The sequence below is a fragment of the Plecotus auritus genome (genome assembly GCF_963455305.1).
Source record: "Plecotus auritus genome assembly, chromosome: X".
Taxonomy (NCBI): domain Eukaryota; kingdom Metazoa; phylum Chordata; class Mammalia; order Chiroptera; family Vespertilionidae; genus Plecotus; species Plecotus auritus.
This window is the reverse complement of record NC_137784.1, coordinates 134,370,293-134,378,761: the sequence shown is the minus strand read 5'-3', so window position 1 is coordinate 134,378,761 and position 8,469 is coordinate 134,370,293. Positions and strand designations below refer to the sequence as shown.

Here is an 8,469-nt window from a genome sequence, read left to right as displayed (position 1 = left end):
CATGTATTTTTAATGTAAAAATATCTTTTGCATATAAAATTCTTTAAATATTTTCCCTTCCTTCCCCCACCCCAGTATTTCCTGTTCAGCTAGCTTACTGAAGAGGAAGCCAAATAATTGTTCATTGAATCTAACCTTTCCTCAAGTCTTTTCAATGTTTGTTTGGGATATAGCCCTGTAATGTCTCATTTTTTCCCTCCTGCACATAAACCTCAGGCTGATAATGGCTTGTGGTTAGCTGCTCTCATTAAATCAAAGAAGTAAAAATCTCTGCAAGAAGGAAATGAAAAGAGAAGATGTGAAAGGTAAATAGTTTAAATCAGAGGATGAAATGTTCAACCCAGCTGTATGCTACAAAAGCCAGGAAAAACTGAACTTTACATTTCAATGTTTCAAGGACACTGAAGAAAGTAGCTAGTGCATCACTTGCTTTTATAGTCAAAGAATGCTGCAACCAAGATACAGTGTTTTTAAAAGAAAAATAAAGTCAGATAGATCAAAACCCCTGATTTCTACCTGAAAATGAGAAGGAAGCATTTTCTAAGGAAATGAGTTAATAAATGTCCTATTTTCAATTTTATTAACCCTTATAGCTCTGTGTCCTAATATCTCCTCTCTTCTCTCTTTCCCTCTTACTTTCTCCTCTTTTGACCAGTCTGTATTAAAAATACACTCTTATAAGAATGAACGCATCAATGTTCATTTGAAATGTGATCCCCACCTTTTATGTTGTTCCAGTTCAAATTGATTCAAGAAAACAAAGTAGTGACAGCTGAACTGGAAGTGTAAGCAAAAGGAAACAACAACTCTAATAAGAATTAAGAAAGTGCCTTTTCCTACTTGAAGGAGAAAACCATCAGCAGCATTCCTAGCCCCTGCAAGTAGCTTTGGTGGATGGCTTTTTGTCTGTTCGTAAAATGAAATGCTAGTACCGAGATGCTTTAACAACTCAAAATAAAGACAAACAACCAAATGATGAAACGAAATGTGAATTTTCAGAATTCCCTTTCAGGGAAGAAACTTGCCTGCTTTGGGATCTCTAGGCAGTTTTCACATCAGTCCTGTCTCGGCACACAGAAAGAACATACAGTCATGCTCATCCCCAGCTCAAATGCAGAAGCTCCAGAATTCCAGAAGCTGTGGGCCGGAAAGGAAAGGTAAGGGGATTAATGGAGTAGTTACCTTGAATCTCCAGCCACTCGAATATTGCCAAGCACAGCCTCAGTCCCTCTCTGCCTCTCTGCAAGCCTGGCTCAACTTGTGAACTGTCTTCCTGCTCTCCTCCCTCTCCTTTGCTGTGTGCTTGGGGCTCAGTCTGAGTTTCCCCTTTTAACACTAGGAAGTCTGTAGAACCTCCCCTCCTGCTATGACATACTTGGCTCCCTCCCCAGACAGCCTCCCAGATGGAAAAGGCAGTTTGAGGAGAAAGCAAAGTTCAGAAAGGGAGAAGATGGTGGTGGTGATGTTAATAAAAGAATATCACTTGGGGATAAGAGAAACTATTTTCTGACCTTTGGTGATTCAAAAAGAACAAATAAGCATTTAGCAGCTGCAAATGGTGTTGTTTTTTAACTTAAGAGTTGGTTGAATTTTCAACATGGATGCATCAGAGATGTTTATTTTAATAACTTTACTGTAATAAACACTCAAATGGCATCCATAGTTCAAATAAATCATTTACTAAGCACTTCTTATGTACCAGATACTGTGCTAAATGCTGAGGATAAAGAAATAAATTAGTCACATACGCCTTATATTTTAGTCTAGGAGAACAATTTGTGAACAAATAAATTCAATATAAGTTAGTGTTATGTTATGGAAGAGGTGGACACACAGAGCTGTAAGAACATAAAGGAAATACTCCTAGCTCATATAGGGGTTCCCAAAGACTTCCTGGAAGAGATGTCTAAACTAAGTTTTATCAGATGAATAATAATTAGTAGGAAAAAATAAGTAGGAAAAGCATTCCAGGAAGAAAGAACAGTGTTAGCAAAGTGGAACAGAATGAAAGAGTATGTCATGTATTAGGAACCAATTTTTTTTTAACGTTAGAATAAGGAGAGGCAGGATTTTATAATCCTAAACTCTAAATTTCTTCAGATTACCTCTGTAATCCAAGTAGAGAATGAACAAATGATCTAATATGGGTAGCTCTAACTTAATGATTGCATTTCACATGCAATTTCTCTTTTTTACCTCAAGTTGAATCACTGAATTCAAATGTGGATTTTTTTCAAAAAGGAATTATGAATTTTGCCATGGCCAGGTCTCTCTGAACCTTGTACCTCTTCTCCATCAGTTAAACAGCCAAACAGATTCCTGAGAAATAATGTTAGAAATGGTGCGATTTGGGGTGAGGTTACCTTTGTTTATAAGGAACAGAAAGCCAGACTCAACAATAAGGGGATATGTGTTTTTCACATAACAAATCTTTAGGTAGGCCAATTATACTATTGGTTATTTCAGTAAATAAATGACTTCATTAAGGACACTTTCCATTATTATGTTCAACTGTCTTTGACATGTAACACCCTTCTCAGTCACCAAATGGCTTTAGCAGCTTCAAATATTATAAAGTTTCACAAAAGGCTCTAAAAACCTGCAAGTGAAGAAAAGGGATATTCCTTCTAATCTCTCTCTCTCTCTCTCTCTCTCTCTCTCTCTCTCTCTCTTTCTCTCTCTCCTATTTTCCTATTTTAGGAGTATTTAAGTAATGACAAAACAAAGAAGGATGTATGCAGTATTATCAAATTATTTAGAAGCTAATGTATTTGGACTCTACAATTACAAGATCTCATTATCTATAGCCTTTCCAATATTTATTGTTAAGGTAAAACAATCATTCCCAGGAGCACTACCTGTTCCCACAGTAGATATTCCCACAGATGACATTGGCCCTGATTGGGTCATATGCCCACCCATGAACCGATCGCTGGTAAGGGGATTTAGATAAGAATCATAGGCTAAAATCAATCTTAATTTTTTAAAAATTTATTAGGATGACATAGGTAAACAGCATCTTAAATGTCAAAAGTTGAGCTTCTTCCCCCAATTGCATTGGTCAGGAAAGAACAAAAACTTGCGCTATAGCACCACTTACTGGAAAACAAAAGAAATACCTCTACTTATCAAGCTGCTGAATTGTTCAAATAAAAATGGTACCTAAATAGGAAAGATGTTCACTACTTCAAATGCACCAGCAGAGACCAACCTATCAAGTACCACGAATAACCATGGTAACAAAGTATCAAAAGGAAAATGACAACTTTCCAGAATTAAACTCAAAGTCATGGAAGATTATAATCAAAATGATAGAGAATTCAAAATAGCAGTCATGAGCAAACTAAACAAGATACAATAAAATTCATAAAGGCACCTCAATAAACACAGAAATAAAATTAATGAACAGAAATATTATACCAAGAAGATCAAAACTCTTAAAAAATCTAAGCAGAACTTCTGGAGCTGAAAGAACTCAAATAAAATGAAGAATGCATTGAAAAGCACTGGAAATATAGAATATCATATGAAGCAGAAAATTAGCAAGCTCAAAGACAGAAATCTAGAAATGACTCAGGTAGAAAAAAAAAGAGGACTGAGATTTTTATTTATTTATTTTTATTGATTTCAGAGAGAGATGGAAACATCAATGATGAGAGAGAATCACTGTTCAGTTGCCTCCTGCATGCCTCACACTGGGGATCAAGCCTGCAACCCAGACATGTGCCTTGACCAGGAATTGAACCTTGACCTCCTGGTTCATAGGCTAGAGGAATAATATGTTTAAATTAAAGAAGCCATTGTTCCTTTGCTGAGCCCTCCCCTTGCAGTTGCAGGTAGGTGCCATATCTGAGTCTCCATCAACCTGCCTAACACTGTTCAACCTGCCCTGGCAATTCCCTGACACTTCAGCCCACCCAATTTGCAGGCCCACCCAAACCACTTCCAGTGTCTTTTCCATAGAAATTGCCTGTCTTGGCTCATGTGTTGGACTTTCCTCAAATCTCTCAAAGGTTCACAAACCCCAAACAAGCAGCCTCTGGCCTGGGCATGCCTTTACCTCTTGTTAAGTAGCCCCACACCTGGCATTAGAAGCAGCCGGCCTTGGTTCACAGCTTAGCCTCTCCCAGCACCTCCAATCCCAGCACAAGTGGCCACCATCTGAACATAACTTTTCAGCTCATTCCAGGTGGCCATGAACAAGGCAAAGGCAATGGCTGACTTTGGTCTGCAGTTCCTGGGAGGCCCAGAGCTAGCACAAATAATTCTAAAAATTTTATGGACCCACAAAAGACTGCAAATAGCCAAAGCCATCTTTTAAAAAAAAGCAAAGTTGGAGATATAACACTACCTGATATCAAACTATGCTACAAGGCTATAGTACTCAAAGCAGCATGGTACTTGCATAAAAACAGAAATATAGAAATTATTCAGATGGAAAAAAGAGAGGATTAACATTTTTCTTTCTTTATTTTTATTGATTTCAGAGAGGAAGGGAGGGGGAGAGAAAGATAGAAACATCAATGATGAGAGAGAATAATTGATCGGCTGCCTCATAAATCAATGGAACAGAATAGAGAGCCCTGAAATAAACCCTCACATATAGGGCCAATTAATCTATGAAAATAAGACAAGACTATAAAATTGAGTAAAGACAGTCTTTTCAATAAATGGTGTTGGGAAAACTGGACAGATGCACACAAAAAATAAAACTAGACCACTTGCTTACACTGTGTATAAGAATAAACTCAAATAGACTGAAGACTTAAATATAAAACCTGAAAACAAAACTTTTAGGAGAAAACATAGACAGTAAATTCTTTGACATCACTTTTAGAAATATTTTTGTATGTCTCCTCAGGTAATGGAAAGAAAATAAAAAATAAGGAAATGGAAAATGTACAGCAAACTAAAAAAAGTTTTGCACAGTGAAGGAAACAACCAAATGAAGTCAACCTACTCAATGGCAGAAGATATTGGTCAATGGGGCCTCCAATAAGTTGTTAATATTCAACCTGATGGGATATGACATTTACAAATTATATTTCTGCTAAGGGGTTAATATCCAAAATATATAAAGAATGCATACAACACAATAGCAAACATATAATAAAAAAGCAATCCTATTAAAAATGGGCTGAGGAACTGAATAAATATTTTTCTAAAGAGGATATACAGGCATATAAAAAATGCTCAATTTCACTAATTATTAGCAAAATGCACCTCAAAATCAAAATGAGATATCATGTGTCACCTGTTAGAATGGCTATTACAAAAAAGACAGATAACAAGTGTTGAATATAGCCATTCTGATAGGTGTGAGGGGATATCTCAGGGCAGTTTAATTTGCATTTCCTTGATGATTAGTGATGTTGAGCATTTTTTCACATTTCTTTTGGCCTTCTGTATGTCTTCTTTGGAGAAGTGTCTATTTAGGAACTTTGCCCATTTTTTTAATTGGATTGTTTGTCTTCCTTTGTTAAGTTGTATGAGTTCCTTATATATTTTGGAGATTAACCCCTTATCAGATATTTCATTGGTGAATATGTTCTCCCATTCAGTGAGTTATCTTTTCATTTTGTTGATGGTTTTCTTTGCTATGTGATAATAGCCATCTTATTATGTGTGAGATGGTATCTTTTTTTAAAAATAAATCTTTTTTTTATTTTTTTAAAAAATATTTTTTATTGATATTTTACAGAGAGGAAGGGAGAGGGATAGAGAGCTAGAAACATCGATGAGAGAGAAACATCGATCAGCTGCCTCCTGCACACCTCCCACTGGGGATGTGCCCGCAACCAAGGTACATGCCCTTGACCGGAATCGAACCCGGGACCCTTCAGTCCACAGGCCGATGCTCTATACACTGAGCCAAACTGGTTTCGGCTAAATAAATCTTCATTGTTCAGATTATTACAGGTGTTCCTCTTTTTTCCCCCCATAGCTCCCCTCCCTGATTCCCCACCCCACCCCATGCCCTTATCCCCTGCCACTGTCTTCATCCATAGATGTAAGATTTTTGTCCAATCTCTTCCCTCACCCTTCACACCCCCTCCCCCCTGAGAATTGTCAGTCCACTCCCTTTCTATGTCCCTGATTCTATTATATTCATCAGTCCATTCTGTTCAACAGATTTTTTATTCACTTGATTTTTAGATTCACTTGTTGGTAGGTATGTATTTGTTGTCTTTTTGTTGTTCATCATTTTTATCTTTACTTTTTCTTCTTCCTCTTCTTAAAGAATACCCTTCAGCATCCTATATAATAAAAGAGTAATATGCAAATTAACCATCACTCCGCTACGCCCGCAAGCCATGCCCACAAGCCATGCCCACCAGCCAATCAGGAGCGAATATGCAAATAAACCCAACCAAGATGGCTACGGCCACAGACAGCAGGAGGGAGGCTTAGGTTTCCCCGGCAATGGAGGAAGCCAAGCTTTCCTCCTGCCCTTGCCAGCCTAGGCCTCCACTCAAGGCTACAAAGTTTCAATGATAGAAGATACATAAATCCAAACAGAAATGGCGGCAGCCACAGAGCTGGAAAGAGCAGGAGGCTAGGGTTGCCCCCAGCGATGGAGTAAGCCAAGCTTTCCACACACCCTGGCTGGCCCAGGCCTCCGCTTAAGGCTACAAAGTTTCAATTATAGAAGATACATAAATCCCCCCCAAAATGGCTGCCGCCATGGAGCAAACAGAAGTCTTGGCTCCGCTCCAGGCTACAAAGTTTCAATTGTAGAAGATAAATAAACCCCAGATACCAGGGCCTCCGCTTGGGTCACCAGGAGGCGTGGCTGGTCTGCAAACCACCACAGGCCCCTCACCCAGGCCGCTCCATGCCCCAAGGAAACCCCCACCCAGATCCGGGACACCCTTCAGGGCAAACCAGCTGGCCCCCACCCGTGCACCAGGCCTCTATCCTATCTAATAAAAGAGTAATATGCAGATTGACCATCACTCCAACACACAGATGGCTGCCCCCATGTGGTCAAAGATCCTGCCCCCATGTGGACACAAGATGGCCACCACAAGATGGCCAGCAGGGGAGGGCAGTTGGGAGGGACCAGGCCTGCAAGGGAGGGCAGTTGTGGGCGATCAGGCCAGCAGGGGAGGGCAGTTGGGAGGGACCAGGTCTGCAAGGGAGGGCAGTAGGGGGCGATCAAGCCTGCAGGGGAGGACAGTTATGGGGGACAGTTATGGGTGACCAGGCCGGCAGAGGAGGGAAGTTGGGGGCGACCAGGCCTGCAGGGAAAGGCAGTTGGGAGGGACCCAGGCCTGCAGGGGAGAGCAGTTGGGGGGTACCAGGCCTGCAGGGGAGGGCAGTTAGGGGTGACCAGGCCTGCAGGGGAGGGCAGTTGGGGGGTACCAGGCCTGCAGGGGAGGGCAGTTAGGGGTGACCAGGCCTGCAGGGGAGTGCAGTTGGGTGGGACCCAGGCCTGCAGGGGAGAGCAGTTGGGGGGTACCAGGCCTGCAGGGGAGGACAGTTAGGAGTGACCAGGCCTGCAGGAGAGGGCAGTTAGGGAAAAACAGGCTGGCAAGGGAGCAGTTAGGCATCAATCAGGATGGCAGGGGAGTGGTTAGGGGGTGATCAGGCTGGCAAGCAGAAGTGGTTAGGGGCAATCAGGAAAGCAGGCAGGTGAGCAGTTGGGAGCCAGCAGTCCTGGATTGTGAGAGGGATGTCTGACTGCCCGTTTAGGCCTGATCCTATGGGTCAGACATCCCTCGAGGGGTCCCAGATTGTAGAGGGTGCAGGCTGGGCTGAGGGACACCCCCCCCTCGCCCCTGTGCATGAATTTCGTGCACCGGGCCTCTAGTTTCATATAATACTGGTTTGGTGGTGATGAACTCCTTTAGCTTTTTCTTGTCTGTGAAGCTCTTTATCTGACCTTCAATTCTGAATGATAGCTTTGCTGGGTAGAGTAATCTTGGTTGTAGGTTCTTGCTGTTCATCACTTTGAATATTTCTTGCCACTCCCGTCTGGCCTGCATAGTTTCTGTTGAGAAATCAGCTGACAATAGTATGGGTACTCCCTTGTAGGTAACTAACTGTTTTTCTCTTGCTGCTTTCAAGATCCTCTCTTTGTCTTTTGCCCTTGGCATTTTAATTATGATGTGTCTTGGTGTGGTCCTCTTTGGATTCCTCTTGTTTGGGGTTCTCTGCACTTCCTGGACTTGTAAGTCTATTTCTTTCACCAGGTAGGGAAAGTTTTCTGTCATTATTTCTTCTAATAGGTTTTCAATATTTTGCTCTCTCTCTTCTTCTGGCACCCCAATAATTCAGATGTTGGTACGCTTAAAGTTGTCCCAGAGGCTCCTTACACTATCTTTATATTTTTTGATTCTTTTTTCTTTTTGTTTTTCTGGTTGTGTGTTTTTTGTTTCCTCATACTTCAAATCTTTGGTGTGATTCTTGGGGTCCTTTGATCTACAGTTGAATTTCTGTATATTCTTTATTTCAGACTGTGTATGC

General features: G+C 41.0%; 1 protein-coding gene across 1 annotated transcript in view; it reads right to left on the bottom strand.

Moving 5' to 3' along the window:
- The window catches only part of LOC308239298 (BTB/POZ domain-containing protein KCTD12-like), a 6,937-nt gene extending 5,636 nt beyond the window's left edge, over positions 1-1,301 (bottom strand). The window contains exon 1 of the mRNA XM_080652103.1: positions 1,183-1,301. The gene's annotated coding sequence lies outside the window, so the exon portion shown is untranslated. The remainder of the gene's footprint in view (positions 1-1,182) is intronic.
- Between the last annotated feature and the right edge of the window lie 7,168 nt (positions 1,302-8,469).